Genomic DNA, 13414 nt, shown 5'->3' on the forward strand with positions numbered 1-13414 from the left:
CTAAAAGCAACGTGGCCAAACGTGCAATAACGCAAATGGAAAAAGCTACTGAAAGCATGTAACAGCTGCTTTTTCCCGACGTCAGAAATAGCTTTGCAGGACGTTTTTTCTAACGTCCCGTGTACATGGAGCCTTAGGAAGAATGCTTCTACTTCTTACAATACAGAATTATCTGAAAGGCAGAAAGGCACAGTCCTCCCCTGATAAGATTCAGCTGGTTGGGGATGGGTACAAAAAAAAAATATAGATAAGCAACTGTTGCCACATAAAATGTTTCTGGCAACAGAAATTTAGGTTAAATGGTTTGTATTTACTGTATAATACTGGAAGCTAAAAATATAAATGTATATCCTAATAAGTAAAAAGTCCAATGAAAAATTAAGTGAATTATATAGAACTATAAAAAAGAGTCCATAATCTGTGAAAAGTCCATCCAAAAGGTATTCTTTAGATGTACTATATATACGCTCACCAGAAACATCAAAATGTTAAGCAGAAAGTGGTATCCACCGAATATCACCCAAAACTATGATGAAGTCCTGTGCAAGTGAACCTCCACCCAAAATATGCACTCACCAGAAATGAGACATATAAAAGCTCCAATCAGTAATCTTTAGTCGGTCTCCTTTAGTTTACCACGTTGGTAGCTTGGATTCCTTCTTCCAGAAAGCAACGAATTAAGCCCAAGAAAGCTTATATAGTGTAGTATTTTAAAATACAAGTATATATTCTGCAGCATAGCATTTTTTTTAATGCTGAAGTGCATAGATACAGTATCTCACAAAAGTGAGTACACCCCTCACATTTTTATAAATATATATTTTCATGTGACAACACTGAAGAAATGAAAATATAAAATAGTGAGTGTACAGCTTGTATAACAGTGTAAATTTGCTGTCCCCTCAAAAAACCTCAACACAGCCATTAATGTCTAAACCACTGGAAACAAAAGTGAGCACACCCCTAAGTGAAAATGTCCAATTTGGACCCAAAGTGTCAATATTTTTTGTGGCCACCATTATTTTCCAGCACTGACTTAAACCTCTTGGGCATAGAATTCACCAGGGCTTCACAGGTTGCCACTGGAGTCCTCTTCCACTCCTCCATGATGACATCACAGAGCTGGTGGATGTTAGAGACCTTGCGATCCTCCAACTTCCGTTTGAGGATGCCCCACAGATGCTCAGTAGGGTTCAGGTCTGGAGACATGTTTGGTCAGTCCATCACCTTTACTCTCAGCTTCTTTAACAAAGCAGTGATCATCTTGGAGGTGTGTTTGGGGTCGTTAAGTTGGAATACTGCCCTGCAGCCCAGTCTCCAAAGGGAGGGGATCTGCTTCAGTATGTCACAGTACATGTTGGCATTCATGGTTCCCTCAATGAACTGTAGCTTCCCAGTGTCGGCAGGAATCATGCAGCCCCAGGCCATGACACTTCCACCACCATGCTTGACTGTAGGCAAGAGACACTTGTCTTTGTACTCCTCACCTGATTGCCGCCACACAAACTTAACACCATCTGAACCAAAAATGGATTTTTGTAAAATCTTACCGTAAAATCCTTTTCTCTTAAGCTCATTGACAGACGTAGTCCTCCTTGATTAATATCAACTCGGGTTATACTGCCCTCTACAGGAGTAGGACTAGACAGGAAAGAAAATGTTCTGGCCACACCCTAGGGGCAGTCCCAGAGGGTATATCCTCTCACTTCCTGCTACAGCAAATCAGTTAGGTCACAAAGCAGTGTTTAGAGAATTTAACCCAACCCAACTCAAAAACAGAGGGGCGGGTACTACGTCTGGCAATGAGCTTAAGAGAAAAGGATTTTACGGTAAGATTTTACAAAAATCCATTTTTCTCTGTCGCTCATTGACAGACGTAGTCCTCCTTGATTAATATCAACTCGGGACGTCCCAAAGCAGTGCCACAAATGAGGGGTGGGATAACAGAAATCAAAATCCAGAAGGCCCAACCGGAGCCAACCAGAAGCATCAAGGACTCATCGAGCAAAAAGATGAGACCTAAGTGAAAAAACCCAACAAACCCTCGAGGTAGACCAACGGTCTCCTCAAATTGTGGCCTGCAAAACCTTGCGGCCAAATGAGGCATCCGACGATGCCATCACATCAACTTTATAAAATTTTGTAAAGGTATGAACCGACGATCAAGTAATCGCCTTGAAAACCTGGACCCCTGACGCCTGATGGTGGAAGGCCCAGGAAATACTAAGCGCCCGAATAGAGTGCGCCTTAACAGGGAACGGAGGATTCCGACCCTTAATAGAATAAGCCTGTACCACCGTCTGTCTAATCCATTTGGAGATAGTCGCGGCAGATGCAGGCAACCCCTTCTGGGGCCATCCGTGATCACAAAAAGTGAATCAGTTTTACGGAACGATTCCGTAGTCTTCAGGTATACCCTGATTGCCCGAACCACATCCAAGGAATGCAACGCATATTCCTGAGGATGATTGGGCTTAGGACACAAGGAAGGTAGCACAATATCTTCATTCAGATGAAAATCTGAAACCACCTTGGGAAGAAAGGATGGCTTCGGATGAAGAACTACCTTATCCCTATGAACCACTAGATATGGGGAATGGCATGATAATGCAGCCAGTTCTGACACCCTGCTTGCAGAAGTGATAGCGACCAAGAAGGCCACCTTCTGGGATAATGTAAGCAAGGGAATCTCCCTGATATTTTCAAAGGGAGGTTTCTGAAGAACCGACAAACACCAAATTAAGATCCCAGGGCGGTAAGGGCGCGCGCACTGGCGGAGCCAATTGCCGCACCCCCTGGACACCAAGGAATGAGTAGCCCAAGGCTTCTGAAAGAAGATTGCTAATGCTGAAACCTGACCCTTGATAGTGCTCAAGGATAGTTTCTGCTCAACTCCCTTTTGCAGAAAAGCCAAGATTCGGGTCACCGAATAGGTACGTGGGGGAAATTCCAAAGATTCACACCACGCGATATAAGTCTTCCATGTGCGATAATAGACTTTGCTGGAAGTCGCTTTCCTTGCTTTAATTAGAGTAGGAATAACTGAAGCCGACAACCCTCTGTCCTTCAGTACCTGGGTCTCAATAGCCAGGCCATTAAAACCAGCGACTGTAAAGCACGATGGAAGATCGGTCCTTGAGACCGCAGATCCTCCCTGAGAGGAAGTCTCCAAGGAGCGTCCGCGACTAGCCTGTCCAAGTCGGCGTACCCGGCTTGACGAGGCCAGCTCGGAATTTCCAGGATAACTGGAGTTCCCTCCACCTCTATCCTGCGGAGAAATCTCAGCAGCAATTTGAGAGGGGGTAAGACATATAGTAGCTGATACTGCCTTTACAGGCCGTTCAGCGCGTCTGCTGCGTCCGCTAGAGGATCGCGGGTGCGAGCCCTGTTGAGCCAACCTACCAACAGATCCATATCCGGGCAGCCCCAATGAAGGGACAGCTGGTGAAATACCTCTGGATGAAGAGACTATTCCTCTTGATCCAGAATCTGACGGCTGAAATAATCTGCCTGTCCACCCCCGTGATAAATATCGCGGAGAGAACTGGAACAACTGTTCCCCCAATAAGAATGTTGGCCACTTCTATGGCCGCCAGGGCACTCTTGGTGCCCCTTGGTGATCAACCCAAGTCATGACCGTGGCATAGTCCGATTGGATCCGAACCGGGCTGCCCTGGAGCTGCTCGGTCCAGTAAATCAGACAAAGTCTGATCGCTCTCAGTTCCAACACATTTATCGGTAACCTGGAATTTATCAGAAGAAATTACTTCCCCTGGCTGAGCATCGGAGATCGAACCCACCAGACCAGAGCCTCCCTGGTCCGCTCACTCAATCGGATCCGATTGTCCAGGGAATCGGGATTCCGATTCCATATGAGAAGAATCTCCTCTTTGGAGAATTCGGGTATGAGACTGGGCAAACGGTACTGCCTCTAAGGAGGCGACCATCAATCCCAGCCAGTTGACGGACAGCAACATCCGAATCATTGACTGAATCTTCTGGAGTTTCTCCGCATGGAGAAACACTCTTGCCAAGGATGTATCCAAAATTAGGCCCAGATAGTTCAGTCTCCTGGTGGGAACCAGGGATGATCTTTGGGAAAAGCAACGAAAACGCTGATGTCCTGCGAAGATGGGGATATAAGGATAGGCATCCTAAATGTCTATGGACGCCAGGAAATCCCCCTGATGCAGGGAGGCCACCACTGTATGGATGGACTCCATCTCTTCCAAGACCAGAACTAGAACTCCTCCAAGGAATGGGAACTACCACTGCTTGTTGTATCAAGCTGTCCCCCGCAAAGCTTTTAAGCGACCCGGGAATGTCAACTATTGGAAGGGAAGAATCGCACCGGTGGAAGTGATCGAAACTCGATCTTGTATCCCGACCATATGACCTTGCGAACCCCTTTATCCGGGATTCTGGAAAGCCCTGGATCCGGAAACCGGTGAAGACGTCCCCCCACCCTAGAGATGGGTGGTCCCCATTCTGTCAATCCAACGGGATAACAGTGGCTTTATTTAGTCTGGAAATCGGTGAGTCCACTATTGGTGGTACCGTCCATCTTTGTAATGAGGGATTCCTCAAAATGATAGCGCCTAGCCATGCGTTTGGAAATAGCAGGGCTCATTTACGGACGACCCAATTTGGGCAAGGGAAACCCTTCACCATTTTGGTAGGCTTGCTAGTACCAAAAAAGGAATATGAGTCTCAGCTACCTCTGCCGGTGTAACCTCAAGATTTAAGGTTTCCCGGACAGACACAACTAGTGCTTCCACCAACGCTTCTTGTGCTATGGCGGAGGATGAAGCGCCCTCCTTACTGTCTGAGGAGACCGTACCTGAGACAACAACCCCAGAAAAGGGACTGCAATGACCAGCTCAGAATCCGTATCTGAGGTATCAGATGACATAGGGGTAGGCGGGGGTCGCTCTTCTTGACCCCCGTCCCTGACAGGCTACCTCCACCCGGGATACCAAAGACTCCAAAACTGCTGATAATGCATCATCACAAATGGGGTACTGGAGGGTCCTGCGGCCACCCCGAGGGGATCAGGTGGGGATACATGTGTGGCAGGGTTCATGTAACAAGACACTTGCCAGCAAACACAAAAAAATTAATTGCAAGAAAAAAACATTTTTTTTTTTTTTTTAAACTTAGTCCCCCAGCGCAGTAGCGCCCCTCAGTCTACCTGCTTGGACCCCTCAGAAAGAGAGAGAGAGAGAGAGACCCCAAGGCTCACCTGATGCACAGAAGTTTCTTATCAACCTGCTTCCAGCACTGTCTGTTACAGACAGGAAGTCTTTGGCTTGCTTTCCCTGGGCCAAGGAGGCGGCTCCGCCCCTTTACACGCCTTCCGGCGCCTCCCAATTACTCCACGAGGTGTTTGGTCACCTCAAACATGGCCGCCCCCATGCTGGAGACACGAGGCTACGCTAATATGGCGGCCTCGTGTGATCTGCAGGAAAATGGCGGCTGCCTGTGTAGGATAGCGGCGGCTTGCAAGTTAGCAGCGGCCTGCGGGATGTGTGCATTCAGCCTGTGCGGCCTGCGGAAGTGCCTCGGCCTGCGGGAGGTGTCCTCGGCCTGCGGGAGGCTGTGCGGCCTGTGGAAGTGACCGGCTTTCTGGAGGGATGGCGATCTGTGGCTGCAGTAACTCAGGCATAGGCATCGGCCTGTGTACACACTAGACAGGTAGGATACCTCTATACCTCAATAGTAATGCCTTTTAGTAGTCTGCCACAGACTTCAGTCACCCTTACAGTCATATAGTGACTTTAGATAGTCAGCTCCCAAACCAAGCCTCCTGGTTTCTATTCACAAAAATCACACTCAAATTGGGGGATCTGTGACCGGTTATAGGATAGAGGGGAGACCCAGAAACTGAGTGTCCGACCATACCAGAGAGGGGCCCGCGTCCACCAACAAACCCGACAGGGGGAACATTCTACTCACCATACCGGAACCAGGCGGGCGCCAACTCCTGACAGAACCGCTGTCGACCAATACGGACGCCGTGACTCTGTTGGTCATTGGCGTCCAGGCGAGACGTTTAACTCGCAGGGTCAGTCCCCGTCCAGTGGGACTATGTCGCGGCCGACCCAGCGCGGAGCTATGGCCTGCACGCCCTCGTAGGCTAAACTGGGGTGACCACTGGATCTCAACATCCAGCCCGTCGCCCAGTTTCAGCGTACTTGCTGGAGAAAAAAAGCTGTCTAAAAAAGTATTTCTAAAAAAATCCTGCCAGGACCGAAGATCCTAGCAAGGAATCTAGGTCCTTACTCCTAACTAGACAGAAAAAAACTGATTTGCTGTAGCAGGAAGTGAGAGGATATACCCTCTGGGACTGCCCCTAGGGTGTGGCCAGAACGTTTTCTTTCCTGTCTAGTCCTACTCCTGTAGAGGGCAGTATAACCCGAGTTGATATTAATCAAGGAGGACTACGTCTGTCAATGAGCGACAGAGAAATAAGTTTATCTTGGTCTAATCAGAGTACAGGACATGGTTCCAGTAATCCATGTGCTTAGTCTGCTTGTTTTCAGCAAAGTGTTTGCAGGCTTTCTTGTGCATCATCGTTAGAAGAGGCTTCCTTCTGGGACGACAGCCATGCAGACCAATTTGATGCAGTGTGCGGCGTATGGTCTGAGCACGGACAGGCTGACTCCCCCCACCCCTTCAACCTCTGCAGCAATGCTGGCAGCACTCATACATCTATTTCCCAAAGGCAACCTCTGGATATGATGCTGAGCACGTGCACTCAACTTCTTTGGTCGACCATGGCGAGGCCTGCTCTGAGTGGAACCTGTCTTGTTAAACGGCTGTATGGTCTTGGCCACTGTGCTGCAGCTCAGTTTCAGTGTACTGGCAAACTTCTTATAGCCTAGGCAGTCTTTATGTAGAGCAATAATTCTTTTTTTTTTCAGCTCCTCAGAGAGTTCTTTGCCATAAGGTGCCATGTTGTACTTCCAGTGACCAATATGAGTGAAAGCAATAACCCCAAAGTTAACAGACCTGCTCCCCATTCCCACCTGATACCTTGTAACACTAACGAGTCACATGACACCAGGGAGGGAAAATGGCTAATTGGGCCCAATTTGGACATTTTCACTTAGGTGTGTACTCACTTTTTTTGCCAGCAGTTTACACATTAATGGCTGTGTGTTGAGATATTTTGAGGGGGAGAGCAAATGTACAGTAAACCCCCCTCCATTGCGGGGATTACGTTCCAGACCCAGCTGCGAAAAGTGAAATTCCACGAAATAGAGAAACCCTATTAAAATGCATTGTAGGCGTGTTTATTTTACTGTCACTGTACGTGTAGAAGCATTTTTAAGGTCTTTAAACACACTTTTAAAACAATAGAAACTCATTTAAACACATACAAGATACTAAGAGACATAGCAAGAGCTATGGAAAACACAAAAATATTTCATTTTTAATGATTTATATAGTAAAATAACATTACAAAAAAAAACGCGAATTACCGGGACCGCAAAAACTGAACCGCGATGGAGCGGGGGATTACTGTACACTGTTATCCAAGCTGTACACTCACTACTTTACATTTTAGCAAAGTGCCATGTCTTCAGAGTTGTCACACGAAAAGATATAATAAAATATTTACAAATATGTGAGGGGTGTACTCACTTTTGTGAGATACTGTATATATATAAAAATAAGAGCGAGAAAGAAAATACATATTGGATGGAATTTTCTGAAATTATTGCCTTTTTTTATAGTTCTATATAATTCTCTTAAATTGGACCTTTTACTTATTGTTTTGGATGTACACTTTTTTTCATTCTTCCTAACCATTGCACTTTTATTTACTTTTGATTACAAGATTTTGTACAGTCACCTTACGTGCCAGTTGCTATAAATTGATTGGTGCACTCATAATTATTGTTTTACATTTACATTTTTAAACCATGTATGGGCTAATTCGTTGTACACAAGCTTACCTATCTTGTGTAGAACTAGCCTGGTAGGTTTTTCCAAAACAATCAGGCAGGGAAGGCTCAGCGGTAGGGATTCCCCTATCCACATCGAACTTGTGGATGAGGGAAATTGGTTAAATTTTTTTTTTTTTCATTGAGGCTGGGTTTACACTGAATTCAGCGTTTCTTGTAGCTGGGGGTCCAGTGACCTTTCAGGTCCGAATTTTTGACTGAATTGACTTAATTCAGACCTGAAGTAGATCAGAAGAAGATGTGCAGGACTTTTCTGCAAGCCGCTCCGCAGCCGACAGAGCTGTGAACCAGTCTTCTGTCATGGGAATTGGATGCGGGGAAACCCACATCTAATTCGCAATAGTGTGAACCAATCCTTAACCAAAATAAATAAATGACAGCCTGCCTTAGTAAAAATTGTTAGGACAATAGGCTATTGTTTCCTCTGAAGCAGAAATGCAAAGGCCATATGCTGCGCACTGGTAAAATCAAGATATCCATGATAAACCAAAGTGGAGGATGATGAATCAACAAATAACACCGGCTTCCATATAAACCATGAACATTTGTTGTGTGACCATAGATAAGCATACAGTCTAAATAAAAAAAAAAAAAAAAAAAAAAAACATTGTCGTGTGAAGACACAGTCTAATTTAAAAGGTAAAAGCCTAAAGCCTCGTACACACGCACTGATTATTGGCCGACCGATCAGCCGTCTTCTGTCCAGTATTGTTGTGTTGGTTGAAATGTGCTCTAGACTGCACACGAATTTTGTCGGCCAACAACAACCAACTGCAGAAGTGATGTCATGTTCTGGTTTACTTTCCGTGTTTTTTCTTCTCTGAGCATGCCCAGTCTTGCTCATCAGACTTTTGTCTGCCGAAATCTGTACTGACTGACGAACAATCGGCCGTTCTGGTGACGGCCAACAAAAATTTTATAGCATGCACACCAGATTTTGTTCGGCCGAAAAGTCAGTCGGTTGTCGGAAGCATCATACTAACAAGCCGATAATCGGCCGATCGGACGTTGGCTGAAAATTTACGGCCAACAATCGGTGCGTGTGTACGAGGCTTGAGTCTCATTCAATCTCAAACACTAATGCCCCGTACACACGTACCGATTGTCGGCCGTAAATATTCGGCCGACGACCGATTGTAGGCTTGTTAGTATGAAGCTTCCGACAGCGCATTTTCGGCCGAACAGAATCTGTCGTGCAAGCATTAAAATTTTTGTTGGCCAACACCAGAGCGGCCGATTGTTCGCCAGTCAGTACAGAATTCGGCCGACAGACAGCAGATTTGCAAGACTGGGCATGCTCAGAAAAGAAAAAAGACAAGGAAAGTTAACCATCACTTCTGCAGTCGGCTGTTGGCCGACAAAATTCGTGTGCAGTCTTTTGCAGTTCTCAACAGACACGACAGCCCTGGACAAAAGACGGCCAATCGTTCGGCCGACGATCGGTACGTGTGTACGGGGCTTAAGTAGAGGGCCCAGCATTTGTGATGGAAACAGGCTCTAGGTTCAAATACCAGCCAGAAGGCTCGCTGGGATCAGCCATTTGGCTCCCGCAGGAAAGGCACACATTAGTGTGGTGGTTAGTAAGGCTAGAGCCCACCAAGAAGATGACCGCTCATAGGATGGCGATGATGTGGCCCGTGTTGGTGGAAGGGGAGGGACTTGGGGGGGGGGGGGGGGGGTTGGAATCTCTCTCTGCCTTATTAGTTTACAATTAAATAACTGCTGTGCCTGTTGTAGGAAAAAAAAGTCACATACAATCTCTAGCTACTGACACAATATTGCGAAATATAACAGACGTAAAAAGATAAGGGTGTAGCACTAACTAAAACAAATTAAAAGTCCACTTCCAATATAGTAATTTCAAAGGGTTTCACACGACAGGGTAAAGCTTGAAATAGTATATAGAGGCCACCACAGACACCCAACACCACAGCCTCTTACCATCTGACCAGAACCCTCAATACAAAGGCTTTGCATTTCTGTTTTGGATCTCCATTCCTCTAGTGGATTGCATGCAGCACAGGACTGTGTCAATAGAATGCATGTTACGACTACATATAACTGCTAACCCATTCTATGGTTGAGTGCCTTGGGTCTGTTTGTTGCATTTTTTTTTGGTTTCCTCTGATACAATTAGGGCAGTGATGGTGAACCTTGACACCCCAGATGTTTTGGAACTACAGTTCCCATGATGCTCATGCACTCTGCAGTGTAGATGAGCATCATGGGAAATGTACTTCCAAAACATCTAGGGTGCCAAGATTTGCCATCACTGAATTAGGGTGTCTGTGTACACATTTGTATGCAATTATTGAGTAAAAAAATTTTCTGGTGACAGCAAACAACCAACTGGTTGTTTACACAAGTGTATCGCAAAGCTTACCGTACATGGGTCTATTTTTCTTTTACAATACAATCAATCAGTGGTTTGAACAAGAAACTGACCTGGTTCCCCCAGCCACACATGAGGGAATCGTCCCACTGAGTCATTGTAATCTGAATTCTGAGTCTATAGCTTGCAGCGCTGATCGAGCAAAAAAAAAAAAAAAAAGTTCTGACATGGTAGAAGTAGATCGACTTCTATTCAAATCACAGGGGCCACACATGGATCCAAATTCAACCGAAGAGGCTGAATTTCAATCTATGTATGGGCAGCCTAATACAAGCATGTTTAACGTGCACTATTACACAGGTAACACATGTTGCGTTTAGTAGCCCATTAAATTGTAAGTCAAAACATTTTTTTTTCCTTAGTTTTAGAAAAGAGTGGGGAAAGGTTAAACCCTTCTAGGTCTTTGATTCAATAGATTTCTGTCCTGCTGATAATGTTTTACCACACAAAGCACAGAGATGTGTCCCTTTTGCAGATTTTCCCTCACTTCCTGTCCAGTGAAACCGTTGTCAGGACAGCAAGTAAGCATAATCTTAGTAGGAGCACCGCTTAGTAGCAAGAGCTCAAGTAGAATTTATTCCTCCCGAACTCAAAAAAATAAAATAAAAAGTGGCTAAGCATACATTGTAATCTTAATGCGTTGCCAACGCTCACCTCAATGAAACCAAATATGCAGCATTTATTTCAAAATGCACCACAACATATAGGAGCTGATTTACTAAAACTGGAGAGTGCAAAATCTGGTGGCGATCTGCATAGAAGCCCAATCAGCTTCCAGTTTTTTTTTTTTGGTCAAAGCTTAAATTAAACAAGCTGAAGTTAGAAGCTGATTGGCACAGCTTCACTAGATTTTGCACTCTCCAGTTTTACTAAAGCAACCCCATAGATGGTTCACATAAAGGTGGGAGGTGCTTTGGCCATTATTTAAAATAGACTAATTCATAAGTTACAACTCACTGGTGTGAACTGGCCCTTAAACCTAAGAAATAATTTTTATACTGTAAGTCTGTATAAAATTGCCCAACGTTCTTTATAGAAAAAAAAGACACATTCATAACCGCTTTGCACTTCTAAATGAAAGACAACTTAAAGTTTGCATAGAAAAATTTTTTTTTTATTGAAACTCAAATATCTGTGAAAAAATTGTGTCCCCTGAAAAAAGGCCGATTTCATGCTCAGAAGAAAGGTCCATTGCCCCCAGGAATCCCTGGGGTTAAGCCCTTTACAAGAGGAATTCCAGATTTATAGGACTCTGACTTCCAACAAACCGTGTAACTATATATACAAGCAGGGTCATCAGGTTACCAGAAAAGCTATTTGTTATATACAGAGGTAGATAAGTGTATGTGGCAAACCAATAAGGAAATACAGTACATGTGACTGATATACAGAACATAGTCTACCTGGGAGATGTGGGAAAGGACCTCATCATCCTGAGAGCATGAAATGCTGGTCTAGACATCCCCTTATATTCTTACACCCCTTCCAAAAACAAACTATTTCAAACATAAATCAAATCAACACGCAAAATACATAGCATTATTTTAGCAAGCTGGAAGACATGGCATGCTTTTTTTTTCTTATTGACAACATTTACTACCTGGGTTGCACTCTTAGCCTCATCAAGTGTCTAAAGAAACATATGTTCTGGTTGGTCTTAAGGCTGGTACACATGAGCCGAATATAGGCTGGTTCAATAAAAACCTGCCGTCATGCGGCAAGTGTGTACAGCAGCTTGTGCGGCTTCTGTCGAAAAGACATGCTGGAAAACCAGCATCTGACCAGGATATAATCAGTGCTGGCAGCCAATGGCTGCGAGAGCTGACTGGTGTGTCCTGGCGGGAAGTGGTCCCCCTGTCAAAACACAATACCTCAGTGGGGAGATCAGGGTCATAACATTGCATAATTAGTACAGTGAGCCCCCTCAAGTTTTTTTCGTTCAGCCCCCTGGGTTGCAGAACGAAAAAAAAAAAAAAAACCCTGTGTGTTTCAGGCTTCTGTCACCACGTTCACATTTTCTCCTATACACAATCACAGCCCAAAAAACAAAAATAGCCCATTCACACAGGGGCGACACGACTTGCCGGGGCGACCTCGGCGCGACATGCACGGACTTCATATCATTGAAGTCAATGCAAGTTGCCTCCAGGTCGCCCCAAAGTAGTACAGGACCCTTTTTCTAAGTCGGAGCAACTTGTGTCGCTCCTATTAGAACGGGTCCTGTGCTAATCAATGGCAGGCGACCCACCGCGACTTGTCAGGCGACCAAGTCGCCTGACAAGTCGCGCTAGTGTGAATGGGGACTTATAGGCTGAATGACAATAACACAAGGTATTCCTTCAGAGGATCTCTTAACTTGTAAACACAGCAAGCCACCATGCTTTACCTTAGAGGTAGACACTAAAAATCTAAAACCTACAAGGCATAATACTCATTCAAGCATAATATACCCACAGCATGCACTTTTAAAAGTTTAAAATTGTTGGTAACAAATATTGTGCTTCAATAAGATTAACAATGTAGATTTGGCTGGGGGATGTTTAGGTGAATTCAGCATAAGACATTACATTTTTACTGTTGTATCTAAATTGGAATGTTCTTTGTTACAATGATGTTACATAGAAACATAAAAAAAAAAAAATGAAGTTGGGAAAAATTGCCACCCCCCACCTCTTCCTTCCCAGTCCTGATCATCACACACTGCTGCATCAGACCAGCCAGTAACATCCTGCACCAGCTACATTGGCAGTGCTGCGTTCCTTGAGATACCACAAATGTGTGGATTTTCTCCATGCTCCCCTTGCTCCAATAGAGAGGCCATTCTAATTGCATGCCTGCATGGAGGAGATAGCGTCTCCAATATATACAACAGTCAGGGTAGACTGAAGCCTGGTGGAGGAGATCACCTGCTAGTATGAGGTAGGAACTGTGGGAGAGAGATATACATTACACACACACATATATACATACACATTATATATATATATATATATATATATATATATATATATATATATATATATATATATAATGAGTATGTATATATGTGTGT

This window comes from Pelophylax lessonae, assembly GCF_965119305.1.
Source record: "Pelophylax lessonae genome assembly, chromosome: 4".
Taxonomy (NCBI): Eukaryota; Metazoa; Chordata; class Amphibia; order Anura; family Ranidae; genus Pelophylax; species Pelophylax lessonae.